Below are 5596 nucleotides of genomic sequence, written 5' to 3'. Positions count from 1 at the left end.
GGTCCTTATACTATTTTATTTCTTTGGAGAAAGTGACAAAGTTGTCTATTTTCAACAGTTTTGTAAAGGTTATGCTATGTAAAGGCCTTTCTAAGGTGAAGATTTTATACACTGAGGTCAAACTAACTTTTAATTATATGAATTACATGTATTATTACATTTGTAATTTTGTAATCAGCTTTTTAATAACTGTTTTTCATTTCTTGAATCTGAAGAATGAAAAATATGCAATACTTCACAAATTTTCATATCATCCTTGTGCAAGTGCCATGTTAATCTCTGTATTTTAATTTGGGTATACGTGTTGCTGAAGCATGTAGTGTCCTCTAAATTTAAGTAGTTAATGATGCAATCTTTAAACAGGCTTATATCCTTGGGTGCCTATTTGTAACAAGGAAACCTTATTGTTCCTAACAATGCGATTGATCTTATTTCCCTAAAATTCTGTGAATACTGGAAAAAATTATATTGTTCAGTCGATTGCTCATATTTGAAATATTTTGTGTCAATAATTATTTTAAGTCTTTTTCATTTGGTATTTGATTGTAATTTCAAGAATGTATAGCTAGGTCCAAAGGTGATGGCTTTTTCAAGTACTTATTTATCTAACTGAGTTACCTTTGTGGAGCTAATGGATTGAAAGTAAGCCTTGCTTAAGAGCTACTTCTAAACCTCTACAGCTGAAATTTTCCCAAATGAGGTCTTACAGGCACAAATATCTCCCTGATGCTTTACCCTTCTTCCATGTAGGAGCAGACCAACCAGAATATCTTACCCTGACACCCTAGATTGTCTTACTTGAACAAAACAAATCTTAGTTACAAGGGATCATAGAGAGATGAACATTTCAGACATAACTGTTCAGACTAGAACGTATTTATAAAAATATAATGGTTTATTTTACCTACCATTTCAAAAGTAGCTAAAGACAAGGGGGAGAATAAATTGTTCATATGCATTTATTACCTAATGTCCTGGCCTGTCTACCATCCAACCATGCAGCAATTACACTACTGCCTTTCTATCATCAAATATTTTCATAGTTGCAGTGGAAGTCCCTATGTTTCTCCTCATTATTAGGCCTTAAATTGTTAATGTTTTAATCACCATGTTTCCTCTTGCTTCTAGGCTATAAATTTACAAATGGTAAAGCTTTAGGTCTAACTCTATCAAACACTAAGTTAGAGAAAATAGAATAATATTTTGAAACATAGTTGCCTTTGAAACCCTAACCACAACAGAACAATGCAAAACATGTGCCTTTTTATTATATTATACATAGTTATCTATTTTATATTTATATGTGCTGATTTCATATTTCACACAGTGAAACTTACTAGAATTAGTTGATAATTTGGCAAATTGATATTTATTTATTACAATAAATACAATTGGAATATGAATAATTAGGTTTAGAAAATATTTTAGAATATAAAAGTTATCAGTACCATGTCTTCGGTATAAACTTGTGATACTTTGTAAGTGTTCTTGATCTTCTGAATTCACATGGTAAAAAACAATGTTTTCCTCTAATCTATAAGGGATTTTACTCTGCTTCTCATGCATCATGGAAACAGAAAATAATTCAAGACCCATCTCAATTTCTCATTTCCTATATTTCAGGGACCCAATTTCTTGAGATGCAGAAATTAGCAGTAAGCAATTGTGAAATTCAAGGCAACTTAAAAGGAAGGATGAGATCACAAAATCTGAGAGAATATACTGTAATTCAAATTTTCAATTTACAGATGACCAGCCATTATGAGTGAACAAGATCTCAAAGTGTCATAAGATTATTTTTAGTACCTCTCCTCTAATGATTAATGAAAGATTTCAGTCCAGCATAAATTGGTTAAAAAATAGTTCCTGGAAAAATAGATCCATAATTGGTCTACCAAGTCATGGAAAACTTGACTTAGAGGTCAAATGTAATTCAGAAAAACATTAATTGAAAAGCTCCTTAGTGCTTCAAAACACAGGTACTTCAGTACAACTTGGTTCTGTGCTATAAAAATGTTGTCACACTCAAACCAATGTTAACATGCATTTAATCTCCTGAAAATGTATTCCTTTTCAAATAAACTTTTTAAAATCACATTCTCCAAAATAATATTTGACAATTAGATGATATTTAGTGACATTACAAGTTTTTTATGTGTAGAGAGGAAGTTAAATAGAGTTGATTTATTTACCCAGCACTAATGCCAAATAGGTTCCACCATTTATTAAACTGTAGAAATAGTACAACCCACCACTTTTGTTTTTCAGTAGGTACCTTCCAGAAATGTGTTAAACAGATCAGCCTCCCATATTTCAAACCCAAAAGTTAGCTAATATATTAAATTTCATCGCTTAATAAGGTACATTTTAAAAAGTCACAAATAATTGCCTTATCATATGTTGTTTTATGTTTTCCCTATCTGTCTAACATAGTAAGAAATATGACTTTATGTCTTGAATTTGGATACTCTTCAGAGATATGACATAAAATCTGTCTTCCATTTCTATCATATTTCTCTATAGTAGTAAATTTTAGTTTACTTCTTTTTCCAAAACTCATACATAGAATAAAGTATTATCCCATGTTAAGTTAAATAATCACACACTATTTTACAAAGCCATTTATAAAAATTTGTAGTTAGGAATACATTCTAAGCCATTTTTAAACTTTCTTGTTGACTAAAGATGAATCTTCCAAATGGATGAGAATAACAGCATGTCTAGGTGTTTCACGTCTCCAGACTTGCAAATTGTTATTGCAGATGAATGAATTATGGAAATAAAAGCTGACAACAGTTCAAGTATATGCAGCATTGACATTCCATGGAATGTATATAAACCTGTCAAAATATCAACAGACAGTTTAACAGAATGACTATTAGGAATTTGAAACCAGAGAGGAATAATAGTAAAGACATAGAATTAATGAAAAATGGAACAAGGGAGATGTACAAGTACTTACGTTGAAAACAAAAATTGCAACTTTGGTGGGGGGGGAGGAAGATTGTGTGGGGGTCGAGGGGAGGATGGGAAGGGGAAACAAAGGCGGAGGCTACCATACTTGATAAGAAATGTACTCCTTATCTTGCCCATGTAATTGTAACCCCTCTGTACAGTATTTTCACAATAAAGAAAGAAAAATAGAACAAGGGGAAAGTACAGCTATAATACTCAATGTACACATGCGATAAAGGAAGTGTTAAATCAGAACTAAATCTTGGAGAAGGGGTAGGAATGATAGAAGGAGTGACTCTGATCCAGGAGCATGGGACAATTTGATATATTTAATTGTAACACACTTGCACAGCCTTTTGAAATTCAGTGAAAAAACACAAAAAGCAAAAACACATAAAAATCACAACCAAACATCAATCTCTAGAGAGTATGAATATGATCCCTCAAAATTTTAAATAGTTAATGAAGGGCAGTCTTGGGAAAAGCAAACAAAGCTTTTAAAAGAGGGCAGTTTGGGGTAGGGGAGAATTTTCAACAGATTTAAGTAGATTGTCTAAGATTATAAATCACCTACATCTGCTGCAAACCTTATCTTTCTTCTTCGAGTTCTCTTTGTCTGAACTGGATAGTCCTGTCCTCAGCTACACTTGATAGCTTAAAGATACTATGGAAGAAACAAGATCAAGAACATATTACCATAGATTGTTACTGGAAGTAAGTGAAAGTTATTGTTAATGGATGTGGAAACTGATCCCAGGAGAGGAATTGAACATAGAGGAATTTAAAAGTTCAAGCGAACTTTTGCTTTCCTTTTTACTGTACAAGAAAAGAATTTGAGGCTTGAAGGAATCTGGCTGTTTTGAGTGTCTTCTTTACTCACATAAACTTGTCTGTAATCTTCTAGTTGAGAGTATTACAAAAGTAAACAATGTGCCATTTGAAGGCCAGCATAGAAGAAGAAGAAATAATGTTGTTTTAAAAGTATTGTACTGCAAAGAAACAAAGATATGGAGGCTTTAACGTGTCTTATGAGTGGATGTTTCACTCCTGAGCTGATTCTCTTGTTGTAGGATTCAGTTATCAATTCCTTTAGTCTGGTCCTGAGTTCTCCATAGCAATAAGGATTCCAAAAAAGCAGATTGCAGTGAGTATGATCAGCAAAAGCAGCCTCTTCTCAGACCAGTACTCCTTTAAGTAGGGTCCCAAAGAAATACCTGGGGTTTCTTTTATTTGCTTGTTTGTTTAGTTTGTGCTGGTTCTGGGGCTTGAACTCAGAGGCTGGACCCTGTAACTGATCAATTGTCTTTTCTGTCCACCTACCTCCAAAGCTAGTACTCTACTAATTGAGCCAAAACTTTACTTCTGGATTTTTTGGTGTTTAATTACAAATAAGAGTTTGACAGACTCTTGTGCCTGGGTTGGCTTTGAACTAAGATATTAAGAAACCCAAGTGACATCAACTGTATGGACTTCTGTCTTAAACCAAGAAATATAAGATGAAATTTATTATAAAGCTAATATTTGACAATTTTTAAAAGAAGAGAATATGTCCAGCAAAGAAGCCGTAACTTTAAAAACTCAGCAAAAGTAGGTGCACTGAATCATTTTGGAATTTATTTCTCTGCTTACAAAATTACTGTTGATGTCATCATTCCTTTTGGGGAAACTTAAAGTCATATTTGCACTTTTTTGTTAGTTGTGGGGCTTGAACTCTGATCCTGGGTGCTGTCCCTCAGCTCTTCAGGTCAAATTGAGCACTCTACCACTTTAGATACAGCAGTACTTCCAGATTTCTGGTGGTTAATTAATATCAGTGTCTCATGGACTTTCCTGAACAGGCTGGCTTTGAACCACAATCCTCTGGTCTCAGCCTATTGAGTAGCTAGGATTACAGGCATGAGCCACCAGCACCCCTATCATATTTGCATTTAGTGCAGTTAATGACACTAAGTAGACAAAGAATGGAAATCTGAATCAAATGATGTGACATTGCAGGTTATCAGAATAATAGAGGTAGCAATAAATATGTCCTCTTTTTCCATTTTATTACATTAATGACTTATGAGCTATGAGACCCTTGCATTAGCATCCTCTTCCATCTGTGTAGGTGTATTTTGTGTCAGGAAATGTTCATAGAGAAAGAGAAAGACAGATTATTAGAAAGCAAAGGAGATCATGTATGAAAGAACAGCATAGAAGGAGATACATTTATCACCCAGAGATTAAGAACTAGCTTAAGAGGTTTAGAATGCTAAAGGCAACGAGGAATATTCCTAGGTGACAACAAGTTCTTCAATAACTGAAAATGATTCCCTGGAACACTTTCTGCTATATCTTAGTTACTATCATTTATTCCTTCCATCTGGAGTTATTCCTTCTGTTCTGTCACAACTGTTAACTAGCCTCTGCCTTTTTGGTGCCAAGACTGGCCAAGAAGGTTTCCAAATCTCACTTAGACTCCCTTTCTCATTCTGATTAGAAGTGACCACTCAAAACCCTGGAATCTTTGAATTTACAGAATTAATCTTCACCTGACATCTAAGCACATTCCTGGCATTAATTGCTGTGACCTAATGAACAAAACATTTTTTCAACACACTATCCTAATATAGGTAACGTACATGAATTAGGGACTATTGTC

General features: G+C 33.8%; 1 pseudogene; it reads right to left on the bottom strand.

The window, feature by feature from the left end:
• Window positions 1-219: 219 nt before the first annotated feature.
• LOC122098040 lies at window positions 220-316 on the bottom strand (annotated as a pseudogene).
• Between the last annotated feature and the right edge of the window lie 5280 nt (window positions 317-5596).

This window comes from Dipodomys spectabilis, unplaced genomic scaffold (genome assembly GCF_019054845.1).
Source record: "Dipodomys spectabilis isolate Male_0828 unplaced genomic scaffold, ASM1905484v1 ptg000454l, whole genome shotgun sequence".
In the NCBI taxonomy this organism is placed as follows: Eukaryota; Metazoa; Chordata; class Mammalia; order Rodentia; family Heteromyidae; genus Dipodomys; species Dipodomys spectabilis.
Note: the sequence above shows the minus strand (reverse complement) of the source record. Positions and strands in the feature narration are given on the sequence as shown.